Source organism: Elephas maximus, chromosome 1 (assembly GCF_024166365.1).
Source record: "Elephas maximus indicus isolate mEleMax1 chromosome 1, mEleMax1 primary haplotype, whole genome shotgun sequence".
In the NCBI taxonomy this organism is placed as follows: domain Eukaryota; kingdom Metazoa; phylum Chordata; class Mammalia; order Proboscidea; family Elephantidae; genus Elephas; species Elephas maximus.
The window spans coordinates 91,400,457-91,417,587 of NC_064819.1; positions in this window are offsets into that span (position 1 = coordinate 91,400,457).

A 17,131-nucleotide genomic window follows, 5' to 3' on the forward strand; every position below is an offset into this window, starting at 1 on the left:
GATTTTTGTTTTTGTGTTTTCTTCGTCTCTCACTTGCAGTCCTACTCGGTAACACATGGAGTCACCATAAGTTGGAATCGGCTCCATGGCAAGGGGTTTGGTTTTGCTTTGGGGTCTCTCATATGGAACCCCTGGGTGATACAAACTGTTAACCAAAATGTTGGAGGTTCGAGTCCACGCAAAGGCACCTTGGAAGAAAGGCCTGGAGATCAACTTCCAGAAAATCAGCCACTGAAAACCTCAAGGACCGCAGTTCTACTCTGGCACACCTGGGGCAGATTTGATGGCAACTGGTTTTTTGTTGGGTTGGGTTTTTTTATTGTTTGTTTTTTGGTATCTCTCTATTTAAGTAGAGGAAACCCTGGTGGTGTAGTGGTTAAGTGCTACGGCTGCTAACCAAAAGGTCAGCAGTTCGAATCCGCCAGGCGCTCCTTGGAAACTCTATGGGGCAGTTCCACCCTGTCCTATAGGGTCGCTATGAGTCAGAATCGACTCGACGGCAGCAGGATTCAAGTAGAAGAAATTAGAGGATGGGGGAAATCCAGTCCTTCAATCTCAAAGAGTATAGGTAGAAAGTTGGGTTGTCATGGTGGAAAAGGGATGATAGGGGATGAATTTAAGTGTCATTGTGAGCAGACTCGTAGGGAAAAGAAGCTATGACAAGTGACCTGGGGCTGAACAGTGACTTTAGGAGCAGAATAGGAAGGAGGAGGAAGTGGAGCCCTGGCTGGTACTTTTAAAACTCTGGGGCTCACATATATTCAATCATTCATTCAATAATATTTGCTATTACACCCCCAATTTTGTCTCTGTTTCCTGCTTACCCAAACCAAACCAAACCCATTGACGTCGCGACACACCAAAAACCCAGTGCTGTTGAGTCGATTACAACTCATAGCAACCCTATAGGACAGAGTAGAACTGCCCTCACATACTTTCCAAAGAGCACCTGGTGGATTTGAACTGGCAGCCCTTTGGTTAGCAGCTGTAGCTTTTAACCGCTACACCACCAGAGTTTCCTATGAAGCAACAAAGTAATGGTAATATCACCACCTCCCCTTCCTCAGCCTGCCCTCTAGTGGAAATCTGTGGTAGGACTGGAGTCGAGTTTTTCCCATTTCCTCTCTTTAAAATGTTGGGTAAGGACACCTACCTCACAGAAATGTAGTGAGGATGATTAATAATTATAGCCTTGGCAGTAATAGGAATGGCAATAGTCATAGCAGCTGTGCTAAATTATTTACATGAATCACTTCCTTTAATCCATATAAGGAGGGAGGTGAAATTATAATCCTCATTTTCCAAATGAAGAAACTAAGACTCAGGGAGCTTTTCTAACCTTCCCAAGGTCAACAGCTACTACTGCCAGAAACAAATGTCTTCATACCACAAACTGGCCAGCACTGTGAGTCTCTCCTTAGTGCTGGCTCCTTTCCCTAGTCTTCTGGAAAGCAGCCTTTGACGTCTATTTCAAATGGATTTACCTTGTATAAAGTGGAGCAAGGGAGTGGCTACACTGTGTGTCTTGCACCATGTAGCTTCTTCCGAGCTCTGAAACCATCTCCCCATTCCCAGGGAAGAAACTAGGACAAATTGGATCACCAGTTACAGGATCGCTCCACTCCAGAGACCCGAGCACTCTTATCCACTCTCATCCAGCGTGCCCACTTCCTAGTAGCTAGATACCTAGAGGGGAAAGCCAACTGGTAATCAAAACACCGCTTAGTGACCAAGGAGTCAGAGTCAGCTCAAGACCAGACCCGTTGCAGTCAAGTCACCTCCGACTCATAGCAACTGTGCAGGACAGAGTAGAACTGCCCCAAGGAGCAGCTGGTGCATTTGAGGTGGCAACCTTTTCACTGGCAGTTGAGCTCTTAATCACTGCTCCACCATGGCTCCAATTAGGGTCAGGAGAAGTGGACTTTTGGGGGACATTTCATCCAGGTCATGGTGAAACACTTCCTGCAATAAAACATTGCATTAGTGTATACCAGCCTTGTTTTAAACATAATCTAAAACAGTTTAAGGAGTCCTTGGGTGGCACAAACAGTTAAGCACTCAGCTGCTAACAGAGAGGTTAGAATTTAAGTCTAACCAGAGGCACTTTGCAAGAAAAGGCCTAGCAATCTATTTCTGAAAAATCAGCCATTGAAACCCTGATGGAGCGCAGTGCTTCTCTGATACACATGGGGTCGCCATGAGTAGGAGTTGATGGCAACTGTTTTAAGATAGTTTAAATATAATACCAGATAATAAAAAATTACAACTAGAGCAAATGAAGGGTTAGAAAAATCATATAAATAGAAGGAAGGGAGAGAGGGAGGAAAGAAAGATTAGATAAAATTAAGAGTGAGTTTAGGATAAATGTCATGGTGGGGGGCACAAATTTGAACTAAGCTCCCCAGAAGCCAATTCAAAGAGGGAAACACAATTATTACATAGCTCCTAATGACCATAAAGTAAAATGAGACTAGAGTTTCCAGAGAAGCCCATATGTTTCTTTTCCTGAGACCTGGAAGGAGTTCTCCTCTGGTTCCCATTGATTGGAAATGGTGTGATAAAGTGAACATCTCAATCACACCACACCCTTACCATCAATACAGGTTTCATAGGATTCATTCATTTCTTCCCTTGTCAGGCAGAATCCATCAGAGCAATGCACCGTGCACCATGCCCGTCGGTCTGGCTTCACACAGAGAAAGATTCTACCGCAATCACGAAATAGGCGTACACATACTCCTCCATCAAACTGACACTAAGAAGTCCCTCCCTCCACCTGTCTTTGGTATATAGAGCGCGCATAACTGTGAGTTCAATGCTGTTATACGCTTAACATTGTAGCCATTGGGGCTGCTGATTAAGAGCACATTACAGCAGAATACTCATGGCTAGAACATGCCTGTCTCCCCACGGGGAGGGATGATTAAACAGCTCATGATTCTTTTCTCTGGTCCCCATTTCTTAGATTCCATAAAGCCCACCCCCTTCTGCAGCACATTCTTCCTTCCGATGGGGCCCAGTACCATGGATTGGATTTTTGCTCCGTTAGTTACAGTCTAGGAGTCCCTGGATAGCACAAATGGTTAAGCTTTCTACTACTAACCAAAAGGCTGGCGGTTCGATCCCACCCAGAGATGCCTCTGAAGAAAGACCTGGCGATCTGCTTCTGAAAGGTCACAGCCTTGAAAACCCTATAGAGCAGTTCTACTGTGCACACATGGATTTGTCATGAGTGGGAGCCAACTTGGAGGCAGCTAACAATGACAACAGTTATGGTCTCCATCCAGGCATGCTTCTCTGGGGTTACCCTTTGACTGGATTTATTTACTCCTGAATTTCCTTAGCACCGTCTGTGATTCCTTCCACAGATGGCGCCTCTCATTCACTGCATACAGATTCTCTACAGCTTTTCCGTGGGTGATTAACTTCCATCTAACTTCTCAAGAAGTCCTTTACTAGCTGTGTGACTTTAGGCAAGTTACTTAACCTCTTTGAGCTATCTTTTCATCTTTTATAATGTTGATAATGCCTACCTCGAAGAGCTGTTTGGAATTAGAGTAGCTGTAATAATAGTAACAGCAGCAAAAGTTGATTGAGTTCTTATTGTGCCAGGCACTGTGCTGAGCATTTAACATGTAAATATTTGGTTGAGTCATCTCAACAACCCTATCTCATGGAGGAATCTGATTATCCCCACTTTTGCAGATCAGGAAACTGAGGCTTAGAGAGTTTAGCGCCTCGCCCATTAGCTGCAGTAGTTACAACTATAATTATTCAATGTCACGAGAAAGGCACCAAGTACATGGGAGTTCAATGGAGGAGCCAGGAAAGGCTTCTTGAACAATGAGTCATTTGCAGATGGATGGCCATGTTTGTTTTGTTTCTTTTTTTTTATAGTAAACTTAGAACTGTATATGCTCCTGGAAAAAAAAAAAATTCAAACAATTTGAATTGTAAACTATGTACAGAGTAAAAAGTTGAAAAACCCTCCAAAGCTTTCCCCTGCTAAAAATCCAAACACATTGCCCTCCAGTCAATTCTGACTCATAGTGACCCCGTAGGACAGAGTAGAACTGCCCCATAGGGTATCCAAGGCTGTAATCTTTGGAAGCAGACTGCCACATCTTTCTCCCGTGGAGCTGCTGGTGAGTTAGAACCAACAACCTTTCAGTTAGCAGCCGAGACCATAACCACTTAATCACGAGAGCTCCCTTTCCACACTAGCTGAATACAATTCTTGACAGACCTTTGTCCATCATCTGTATTGTTTTATTTTTGGGGGGGGGGGGGAGGTATCAATTTTTTCTTTTCTGATTTTCACTAAAAAGATTGCTTTTTGTCTTGTTGTTTCAGCCCCTCCACTAGTTTAAAACATGGACCTTCAAGTTCTAGTCTAATTTGTGGTTACCCTTTGATTTTTTATCCATTGTGTATTTCTTTTTTAAAAGCATTTTTCTTTATTTTTATTGTGGTAAAATATATACAACAAATTTGCCATTCTAACTATTTTTAGGTACAGACCTGCAGCTGCATAGCATCTGTTCAAGCAACATCTGACGGCATATACCTGCATGGTTGGGTGCGCGGCCTCCCAAGGATGCCCACGGCCTGACTTGGCAGTGAGCCAGCCCTGCCATGCCCCCTCTCACCTGCCACTGGGAGGAGTGGGAGCCCAATCCTGCTCCAGAGAGCCCAAGGTCACCAAGACCATTCCCTGGTTGCCCCAGCTGGCACCCAGAGACTCCTTGCCATGAATGACCTTCACCGGCTCCTGGGGTGGGTGGAACCCCACCTGGGACCCCACCCAGCACTCACCTGAGGCAAACACAGCAGGAGTTCTCTAGGCCATGGGCCACACAGTAGCCCCCAGGCTGGTGCGTCACTTGGACCCAGGTGTTCCAACAATGTCCAAATCACAGAAGGTCCTATTTCAGAGAACCTACCATGGATGTTAAGTGATGCATGACTGTATACGGTTCAGTAACCAATGTTCTGCAACCATCATACCCTTTGATTTTTAACAAAGCTATTTTTTATTTAACATCAAAGATTAATCAGTCTTCCCCTTGAATCAAGCTTCTTTCACTTCTTTCTTCCTCCTATTTCCCCCACCCAGGTTTTGTTCAAATCTCCTGGAATTGGAATTTCTGGTGAATGAACAAAATATTTAATAGGTGGGGGAAGAAAAGGTAGGTGGGAAACAGGAGCAAGGGTGCAAAGCAGCCAGCCAAGAGCTCAAGGAGTGGGCACAGTGGTTGGACTGGGCAGGGGGCCTGGTGCATTCATTCATTCATCCATTCATTTATTGGCTCTGCAAACACTCGCTGACTACCAACAGTGGTGCCTGCCCTCGTAGAGAGCAGGGCCCAGTGTGAGGAGTAAAAGCAAACCAAACCCGTTGCTGTAGTCAATTCCAACTCATGGAGATCCCAAGAGTTAGAAGAGAATTGCTCCATAGGGTTTTCTTGGCTGTAATCCTAATGGAAGCAGATCACCAGGCCTTTTCTTCCACAAAACCACTGGGTGTGTTTGACCTGCCAACATTTAGGATAATTGTTGCCGTCAGCTGCCTAGCTGTCGTCAAGTTGACCCCAACATCAAGTTGACCCCACGTGTTACAGAGTAGAACTGAGCTCCATAGGGTTTTCTTGGCTGTAATCTTTACAGAAGCAGATTGCCAGGCCTGTATTCTGTGGCACTTCTGGGTGAGTTTGAACCACCAACCTTCAGGTTAGCAGTCGATCTCAAACCATTTGTGCCACTCGAGGACCTTTTGGGGTGAGGAGTAGAGGGAGCCAGAGTTGACCACACATGAATGACCTTCATTGGAAGCTCCAGGCTCTGCAACCAGCAACATACCTGAGCAGGGAGTGATCTGATGGGAGCTGTCGTTTAGAATGGACCAAGCCTGTAGGTATGAGACCAATTAGGAGACTGTTGTAATCATCCGGGTGGGAGGCCTCGAGAATTCCCACTTGAGAAAGAAAGACATAAACAGGAAACACATTTAACAATTAAACAAAACACCTCCCTTGCACATCAAGCACTCTGAGCCAGGCCCCACAGAACTGTCAGAGCAGTCATTTTCTCCCCTGGGTACCTGCCCCACGGAGTCAACCTTGGCAACTGCGAAGCCAGCTAGATTTGCTGTCAGGGTTCATAACGGCCCTTTTCTGCACCATTTCTCACCTGTTTCAAGCTCCCAGATCATCAAACTCTATCCCTTCAGTAATCCACACTTCCAAAAAAAAAAAAAAAAACCCAAACACACTGCTGTTGAGTTGATTCTGACTCACAGCTACCCTATAGGACAGAGTAGAACTGCTCCATAGGGTTTCCAAGGCTGTAATCTTTACAGAAGCTGACTGCTACATCTTTCTCCGGCAGGTTCTAATGGTTGACCTTTAGGTTAGCAGCTAAGCACTTAACCACTGTACCACCAGGGCTCTTTCATCCACACTTAATTCCCTCCAATCCCTTCGCTCAAGCAGAGAAATCATTGGAAAAGGCAGGTAAAAAAACAAACCAAACCCACTGTCGTCAAGTTTATTCCAACTCATAGCAACACTATAGGACAGAGTAGAACTGCCCAATAGAGTTTCCAAGGGGCACCTGGCAGATTCTAATTGCCATCTTCTTGGTTAGCAGCCGTAGCACTTAACCACTATGCCACCAGGGTTTCCAAAAGGCAGATATGATCCCGTTAATTTCCTGATTAAAATCCTGAGTTCCCATGGTTCTTCAGATAAGGATAAAAACCAAAATCCTTAAGAGAACCGACATAGGCCCTCCCCTCAGCCTCTCTCTGCTGCCCTCTGGCTTCCTTCAGATCTGGAATGCTCCAGGCTGTGCCCTTCAGGCACTTCACGAAGGTGCTCCTTCTCCCCCAAAGGCGCCTGGCCACCACCACCATCCCTCGCCCCCACTTCTCACACACACAAGTCCTTCCATAGCGCATCACTATTTTAAATTAAATATTCTTTGTGGAAACACTTGACAATGTCTATGAGGGCAGTGGTGGTTCGGTGGTAGAATTCTTTCCTTCCATTCTTGCCTTCCATGTGGGAGACCCAGGTCTGATTACCAGTCAATGCCCTTCACGCACAGCCACCATCCAACCGTCAGTGCAGGCTTAACAATTTCCTAGTTGCTATATTTTTTTTATTTATGATACTGAACAAGGTCTCCAGGTGGTGTAAATGGTTTGCACTAACCACAGTTTGAGCCTACCCAGCAGCACCCCAAAAGAAAGGCCTGATGATCTGCTTCCATAAGACCCACAGCCAAGAAAAAGAAAACCCTGTGGAGCTCAGTTCTACTCTCAGAATCAAGTCAACAGCAACAGGATAGCGAACAGGTTTCAGCGAACTCGTAGACTAAGACAGACACAAAAGATGGTTGTGACATAAAAGAATGAAATTTTTATGATAGTAATTAAAAGGAAACTGTTCCCTTTGTTTCTTCCATTAATTATGTGTCTCTTTACAAAGCAGGGATAAGTGCTTACTTGCATCTATGTAAGCAGAGAAAAACAAAGGGAATGGTACAAAGTCAAGTAGCCCCACTCTAGGCAGGAACTTTAGCAGAAATAAGATTTGACAAGAGCTGATGTCAGGCAATAATGAAAGAGAAGACAATTTCAATAGTAGGTGTCAAGGCAATAAATTAACCAAAAAGATCACTAAAATGGAGAGCTAATCAAGTCAACTCCATTCCTCATCGCCAAGAGGATTAAATCCAGATTGCCCGCTGTTATGGATTGAATTGTGCTCCCCCCACAAAAATATATATATGTGTGTGTGTGTTATAAATCCTAATGCCTACATCTGTGGTTATAATCTCATTTAGGAATATGTTTTCTTTGTTAATGAGGCAGTATTAGCATAGGGTATGTGTTAAATCAATCTCTTTTGAGATATAAAAGAGCAGTCGAAGCAAAAAAGCACAGCTGGGGTAAGATAGATGCCATGTTACATGAGATCTCCAAGGAACCAAGAAACAGAAGCTGAAAAGAGGCAACGATCTTCCCCTAGAGACAACAGAGAGAGAAAGCCTTCCTCTGGAACTGGCTCCATGAATTTGGACTTCCAGTCTCCCAAACTGTGAGAAAATAAATTTCTGTTTGTTAAAGCCACTCACTTGTAGTATTTCTGTCTTAGCAGCACTAGGTAATTAAGGCACCCACTATTTATAATAAAATACAAATAAGGAATGCATAAGTTTTCATAGTGCTAATAGGTCAACTCAGTATATCATAATGAGAGAAAAATGGATTATGTAATACTGGTCAAGAAAGGTTTTTAAGGTATGTTACATTAGGGGGAGAAAATAGGTTGAAAAATTCCAAAATCTAAATATGAAAGGTGTGCATCTTAAATAATTTTATTCCACAATGTGACACCAATTCACACTCACTGGGATAACTATAGTAAAAAAGGCAGACAGTAACAATCTTGGCAGATACAGAGAAACCACAGCCACTTTGGAAGAGTTTGGCAACTCCTCAAAAGGATAAACGCAGAATTACCAAAATGACCCAGCAATTTCACTCCTAGGTATACACTCAGGAAAAATGAAATACATGTCCACACAAGAACTTGTGCATGAATATTTATAACAGCCAAAAAGTGGAAACGACCCCAAATGTCCATCGGCTGTTGAATGGATCAGTGAAATGTAGCCTATCCATACAATTTCACTTTCAGCAAGTAAGGTTGTGTCAGGTGCATAAGGAAGATTTTTAATGGCTGCAACAATGGGCTCAAGCATAACAATGATTGTGAAGAAACAGCAGGACCAGGTAGTGTTTCGTTCTGTTGTACATAGGGTCACTATGAGTCGGAACAGACTGGAAGGCACCTAACAACACTAACAACAGCATCCATACAATGGAATATTATTCGACAGTGAAAAGGAATAAAATACTGATACATGTTATGCCATGGATGAACTTTGAAGACATTAGGCTAAGTGACAGAAGCCAGTCACAAATTACTTCCTATATAGGATTCTATTCATATGAAATGTCCATCATAGGCATATTGGTGATTACCTAGGGCTGTAGTTGGGGAGGAAGGGGGAATGACTGCTAATGAGTATGGAATTCTTCTGGAGTGATGAAAGTGTTCTAGAATTGATTGTAGTGTTGTTACCCAACCCTGTGAATGTACTAAAAAGCAACCTGAATTGTACGCTTTCAATGGTTGGATTGAATAGTATGTAAATTATATCTCAAGAAAGCTGTTTGTTTGTTTGTTTGTTTGAAAGCTTTTTTTCTTTTAAAGTTAACTAAACCCACTGCTGTCGAGTCGATTCCGACTCATAGCGACACTATAGGACAGAGTGGAACTGCCCCATAGGGTTTCCAAGGAGCACCTGGTGGATTTGAACTGTGGACCTCTTGGTTAGCAGTAGTAGCACTTAACCACTATGCCTCCAGGGTTTCATTAAAGTTAACTAGTGAAGTTTAATTAGAAGCAGCAGCAGCAGCTCAGGCTGAGGACTCGAAGCTCGAAAGTGAATCACCATGAATTGTGTAACCAGGCCTCATGTCCGACTGAGACTCAATGGTCAAAACGCAGAACGTGCAATGTTGCTTGGTCTGAGATGATATTTGGTTTCCTTTGGATATACAAGGATTACTGAAATCTCAGAATGTTATAAAAATAAAAAATATGGATATTCTACCAAGAATGGAAGAAGAAGAAGGAAGAGAATGAATAAACAAATTTAAATCCATCATACTAATTGCTGGAGAAAGACATCATGCTTGGGAAAATACAGGGTCAGTGAAAAAAAGGGAGACCGTCCATGAGATGGACTGACACAGTGGCTGCAACAATGGGATCAAACATAGCAACAACTGTGAGGATGGTGTAGAACCAGGCAACATTTCATTCTGTTATATATAAGGTTGCCTAGTCCTGCACCATCTTTGTGATTGTTGGTGTGTTTGAATGCACTATCGTGGCAATTGCATCAGTCTCTCTCATGGAGGGCTTCCCTGATTTTCACTGAACCTACTTTACCAAACATGATGTCGTTTTCTAGTGACTGGTCTTTCCTGATGACATGTACAAAGTAAGTGAGTCTAAGTCTCTCCATCCTTGCGTCTAAGGAACATTCTGGTTGTATTTCTTGCTTTCTGGAAATGAAGACGACTTGAAGCACTTATTGATAAAGGTTAAAGATTACAGTCTTTACCTCTGGTGTCTTAAACGCTAGCAATTGGCCATCTAAGATGCATCAATTGGTCTCAACCCACCTGGACCAAAGGAGAATGAAGAACACCAAGGACACAAGGCGATTACGAGCCTAAGAGACAGAAAGGACTGCATAAACCAGAGACTACATCAGCCTGAGACCAGAAGAACTAGATGGTGCCCAGTTACAACCGATGACTGCCCTGACAGGGAACACAACAGAGAACTCCTGAGGGAGCAGGAGAGCAGTGGGATTAATGCAGACCCCAAATTCTCATAAAAAGACCAGACTTAGTGGTCTGAATGAGACTAGAAGGACCCCAGTGGTCATGGCCCCCAGACCTTCTGTTGGCCTAGGACAGGAACCATTCCCAAAGCCAACTCTTCAGACATGGATTGGACTGGACAATGGGATGGAGAGGGATGGTGGTGAGGAGTTAGCTTCTTGGATCAGGTGGACACTTGAGACTGTGTTGCCATCTCCTGTCTGGAGGGGAGACGAGAGGGTAGAGAGGGTTAGAAGCTGGCGAAATGGACACGAAAAGGGAGAGTGGAGGGAGGGAGTCGGCTGTCTCATTAGGGGGAGAGCAATTGAGAGTATGTAGCAAGGTGTATGTAAGTTTTTGTGTGAGAGACTGGCTTGATTCATAAACTTCCACTTAAAGCACAATAACAATTAAAAAAAAAAAAAGATTAAGGCCTTTAGTATGGACTACACCTGAATGTGAAGAAAGTGGAAATCCTCACAACCAAACTGATAAACAACGTCATGATAAATGGAGAAGAAATTGAAGTTGTCAATGATTTCATTTTTTTTTTTAATAACATTTTATTATGTTCCTGGTGAAAGTTTACATAGCAAATTAGGTTCCCATTTGACAACTTCTACACAAATTTTTCAGTGACATTAGTTACATTTTTCACAATGTGTCAATATCCTCTTTAATTGTGTTCTGGCTGTTCCATTTCTGGTACTCTAGTTTCCCTGCTCCCTTATTGTCTCATCTTTGCTTTGGAGTAATTACTGAACTTTTGGCTTCATATAGCTGTTTTTTTAATGGAACACTGTACTCGCGAGTAATATTGTTTATTTTGTGTGCCAATCTGTTATTTCACTAAAAGATGACCTCAGGGGATAGTTTTGGTAGAAGGTAATGATTTCATACTAGTTGTACCAACGGTCAACATCCACAAAAGCAGCAGTCGAGTATTTAGATCTAAACCAAACCCGTTGCCATCAAGTCAATTCCGACTCATAGCAACCCGATAGGACAGGGTAGAACTGCCCCATAGTTTCCAAGGAGCGCCTGGTGGATTCGAACTACTGACCTTTTGGTTAGCAGCCATAGCACTCAACCACTATGCCACCAGGTTTTCCAAGTATCTAGATAGAGGAACGTTAATTGTTTAAAGCTTTAATGTTCATTATTTTATAAATTCATCAGAGTAACAAATTTAGGTTGAGTGCACTAATACAGCAGATTAAGGTGCCCTGGTGGCGCAGCGGTTAAAGCGTTTGGCTCCTAACCGAAAGGTTGGCAGTTCAAACCCACCAGCTGCTCTGCAGGAAAAAGATATGCTTTCAGTCTACTTCTGAAAAGATTTACATCCTTGGAAACCCTGTGGGGCAGTTATACTCTGTCCTATAGGGTCGTTATGAGTCGGAATGGACTCAGGGGCAGCGGGTTGGTTTGGTAATACAGCAATTAGTTTTATCTTTCTAGGCTCACCACCTTTATCTCTGTTCATCACTAACTGGGGTAGTTGCTCTGAATTCATCATGTTGGCATATCACAGTGAACAGAACTTGAAGCAATGGGATACAGGAGAGGTGAGTTTTGATGCGGTGAGGCCAGAGGGAAAGTCCAGCTCATGGAACCAGGTCAGACCTCAGCCAGAGTGAATAGTAGTAGACGGCCCTGGGTAGCCAGCAAGCAGTTTGAGACCTACTAGCATAGGAAAAGGACACTGAGAAAGTAAACAATTTCCACTCCATCAGTCATGACTACAATCATGAGGCCAAGAAGAATTTAAAAAAAAAAAAAAAAAAACCCATTGCCATCGAGTCGATTTTGACTCATAGTGACCCTATAGGACAGAGTAGAACCCCCCCCCCCATATGATTTCTAAGGAGCACCTGGCAGACTTGAACTGCTGACATTTTGGTTAGCAGCCATAGCTGTTAACCACTATGCCACCAGGGTTTCCAAAAGGACTCAATGGTCTCATAATTATCTTACAACTTTTCCCTACCATCCTCCCACATTGGAACTTGTCTAGCTGGACGTCATCTGAGACCAAAATTATTTGCACATCAGCCCATCCCACTCTTTTAGAACAAAAAATGACTGTAGCACTAGCTTTTCCTGCTACTTTGGGATAAGCCATATACATCCTGTTGGTCTATATGGGGCCAGTAACAACTCCTAGAACAGCCATGAGAGTGTTCCTACCCCAGTGTTATGGACTGTGTGTGACAAAAAAGTGTGTCAACTCAGCTAGTCCATGACTCCCAGTATTGCATAAATGTCCACCTTTTTGTCATCTGATGTGATTTTCCTATGTGTTGTAAATCCTACCTCTACGATGTTAAGGAGGTAGGATTAGTGGCAGTTATGTTAATGAGGCAGGACACTATCTACAAGATTAGGTTGTATCTTAAGTTAATCTCTTTTGAGATATAAAAAAGAGAAGCAAGTAGAGAGGCATGGGAATCTCATACCACCAAGAAAGTAGTGCCAGAAACAGAGCACATCCTTTGGATCTTGTATCCCTGTGCTGAGAAGCTCCTAGACCAGTGGAAGATTAATGACAATGACCTTCCTCCGAGCTGACAGAGAGAGAAAGCCTTCCCCTGGAGCTGGTGTCCTGAATTTGAACTTCTAGCCTACTAGACTGTGAGAGAATAAAATTCTATTTGTTAAAGCCATCCACTGGTGGTATTTCTGTTATAGCAGCCCTAGATAACTAAGACACCCGACCACAGCTAGGTCTCTGAGACTTGAAGCTCCCACTATCCTCCTACTATCTGGCCCCTGGACTCTACAGGCTCTGTGACCAGGGATGAAACTAAAAACCCTGGTTTGTGACTGATCTTCCTTCTTGAGGGATTGTGTGTGCTCACTCTCACATGTGAGAGTATGAGTAAGTAAAGCTGAGAGTCTCCTAAGTTGTGCTCACGAGGCTCCTGCCAGTCAAAAGGTGAATGCCCACCTAGGAGACATGAGGAAGACAATAGGGATATCCTTCCAACTGAATAATAAGAGCCCAAAAGGTAGGCATCTGGTCTAGAGAAAGAGATAAAATGAGAACCAGACTGCTGGCCTTCAGGTGACATAGAAAGATGGGAGAAAATTGACTTGTCGGAGGAAGGACTCCAAGTGGTGATAGAGCTGGGGAGCCTGGGCTGGGAGAATCTTTCACTTGCTCTGCGGGGTATGCCCACCCAGGCTTGCAGTTTCCAACATTACCATAGCCAAGCTTCACCTCTTACCAGCTATATGGACTTGGGCAAATTACTTAATCTTGCTGAGCCTCAGTTTCTTCTTCTGTAAAATGGAAATAAGAGAAACTGCACCCCGGATATGTGAGGATTAATTGAAATAACCCCGTAGCTCATGGTAAATATATAAGAACCCATACCCGTTGCCGTCGAGTCGATTCCAACTCACAGCTACCCTAGAGGACAGAGCAGAACTGCCCCCATGGCATTTCCAAGGGATAGCTGGTGGATTCAAACTGCAGACCTAATATATAATAAAGGAAGCTATTATTGTTATTACCCAAGGGTGTACATGTAAGTGAAAAACATCTGACTGAGTGAACACAGTTTCTTGGTGGAATCAAGTATTTAAATGAGAAGCCAACTTGCCCCTCTTGATCCTAGAATCATTCTTTTGTAACTAATTCTTGGGGGAAGTGTCACATCAATCTTAGCAGTCAACTGTGCAGCCAACTTCACCAGACCAGCCACCTGCTGTGGGGCTAAGAACTACCCTGCCATTTGGTCCCACTAGGAAGGCCTCATTGGGACAGTTTATTGCATTATAATCAATCCCTACAAATACTGAAAGTTTTTCAGTCTCTAAAGCACTTTACCATTATACTAACTGTATGTTACCATTTTAACTACCTTGTGAGGTAGGCTGGACATCTGCCTTCATCCCATTTTATAGATGAGAAAACTAAGGCTCACCTAAGCTGACAGAGCAGGTAAAGCAGAGCAGTGCAGGCACACAGAAGGGGAACCTGGGTCTTCTAACTTCTAGACAAGTGCTTTTTTCACTGTAGAACCTCACCTCCCAGGAAAGGAGAGATGGCTCCTACTACTCCAGCTGCCACTTCCACCACTACTAAAAACATACAAATTAGCACACCAGCATCTACCCCTACTGCAAACCTTGTTGTTGTTTTCAGTTGCCCTCCAGCTGGTTCTGCCTCATGGCGACCCTGTGTACAACAGATCCAAACATTACCCGGCCCCATGCCATCCTTGTTATCACCAGCATGCTTGAGTTCATTGCTGCTTTCCAACCTTGAAGGCTCATCTTCCAGTACTACATTGCACAATACTCTGCTGTGATCCATAGGGTTTTCATTGGCTGATTTTCAGAAGTACATGGCCAGGCATTTCTTCCTAGCCTGTCTTAGTCTGGAAACTCCGCTGAAACCTGTCCACCATGAGTGACCCTGCAGGTATTGGAAATACTGGTGGCATATCTTCCAGTATCACAGCAGCATATAAGCCACCACATAACAAACTGACAGATGGCTGCAAATCTTAAAACTTTTATTATATCACAGATTTCTGACCACTTTCCTATTTTTAGCAACAACTGACCTTGAGCCGAAGACCAGTCTGACAAGGCTGACCACAGCTACCCCAGGACCCTCCACTGTTGTAGCCTCAGCACCTGCCAGCCATTGACACTACGGGACAAATTTTATTCCCTTGGCTCAGAGTTACCTCTGTGCAATCCTTGGATCACTTCCATCTTTGGGCTTCAGCATTTCCCCTTTACAATGGGCCCAGCAGTGCCTGCCCAGTAAAATTGTTGTGAACCTTAGCTGGAAAGATGTGTGTGAAAGCACCTCACCCAAAGTCGTGCACGTAGTAGGTGCCCAGGAAAATTTAGTTGGTTTGGGTTTGTTTGTTTGAATTGCATACTGTACTTGAACACTCCCTGAACAGAAAATGAGAAAAATTAGGTCTGAGTCACTGACTTTGTCACTTATTAGCCGTGTAAACTTCTGTTAGCTGTTTAATCTCTCTGCACTTCAGTTTTCTCATCCGTCAAAAGATGAAGGAGATCTTATGATACCTTCCTCACAGATTGTTGTTGTGTGCCCATCAAACTGATTTTTGACTCAACATGACAGAGTAGAACTGCCTCATAGAGTTTTCTAGGCTACAATCTCTATGGCCAGATCTTTCTCCCACAGAGTTACTGGGTGGGTTCGAACCACTAACCTTTCAGTTAGCAGCCAAGAACTTAACCATTGTGCCACCAGGGCTCTTTACCTCACAATGAGAGTTAAATGAAGCAATGCACACAGCATTTTATGAGCTGAAAGGGGCTTCGCGAGGTTTGTAAGGAAATGTCAGTGAGGCCCAGGAAAGGCCATAACAAAGGTCTGCATCAGTATTAGACTGAGTGTAGCCACATGGCTCAGGAATAAGTTGGAAGAAGAGAGAAAACCGTGAGGCTCAGCGAGCCAGAGAGAGCATTCATCCATCCGTTCAGTGATTACTGAGTGCCTACCATGGCCCAGGAAGCCCTGGTGGTGCAGTGGTTAAGAGCTTGGCTGCTAACCAAAAGGTCAGCAGTTCAAATCCACCAGCCACTCCTTGGAAACTCTATAGGGTAGTTCTACTCTGTCCTACAGGGTCGCTATGAGTTGGAATTGACCCAACGGCAATGGGCTACCATGGCCCAGACACTGTTCTCAGCAAACAAAATAAGACAAAGTCCCTGTCCTCATGGGCCTTACACTCTAGCAGGTGTGGGGAAGAGAGGAGGGGAGTGCTGACACAGACTTTAATAGTGAAAATAGGAGTAACTATTGAGAGGAACCACTGCTCGTCTGTCAATTTGTTGTGCTATTGTGGCTTGTGTGTTGTTGCTATGACACTGGAAGCCATGTCACTGGTATTTCAAATACCAGCAGGGTTACCCATGATGGACAGGTTTCAGTGGAGCTTCTAGACTAAGACAGACTAGGAAGAAAGTTTTGGCAATACTTCTGAATATTAGTCAGTGAAAACTATATGATCACAATAGAACATTGTCTGGTGTAGTGATGAAAGATGAGCCCCCTAGGTTGGGAAGCACTTAAAATACAGAGTGGGCACAACAACGGACTTGAGCATACCAACAATTGTGAAGATGGCCCAGGACAGGGCAACGTCTGGTTCTGTTGTACCTGGGGTCACCGTGAATCAGAGCAGACTAGATGGCAACTAACAACAATAGAGAGGGGGGCAACCAGAAAGAGGGGCAGAAGAGGGATGAGCCAACCAGTCTGAGAGAATGAACTCGGGCTTGTGACAGAGACAGGCACTGTCAACAGGCCAGCCGGCCTTAACCACCAGAAGAAACCAAGCAAACCAAGGAAGCCCAAGGTGGGAAAAGAATCGAGTAAAGAGGCTGAGGGGATAAAGGAGGGAGTGTGGTGGTGATAAAGGTGGGCTGGTGGGGAAGGCACCCCAAGAGGGAATTCTCCATGCAGGGTGGGGATCCTGGCAGACACTGGGAGAGGAGAATGTTCTGAAAACACTTCTGGTGCTGGTATATTATCTTCCCCCTGCCTTCCTTCCCTCCAACAGGCCCAATTCCTAGGACCTGGGGTATTCCACAGGCTGTGAGGAGGGTGCACACACCTGGACCCCTAGGGTAAAGTGTACGGTTGGGGAAGAGAATACAGACCTC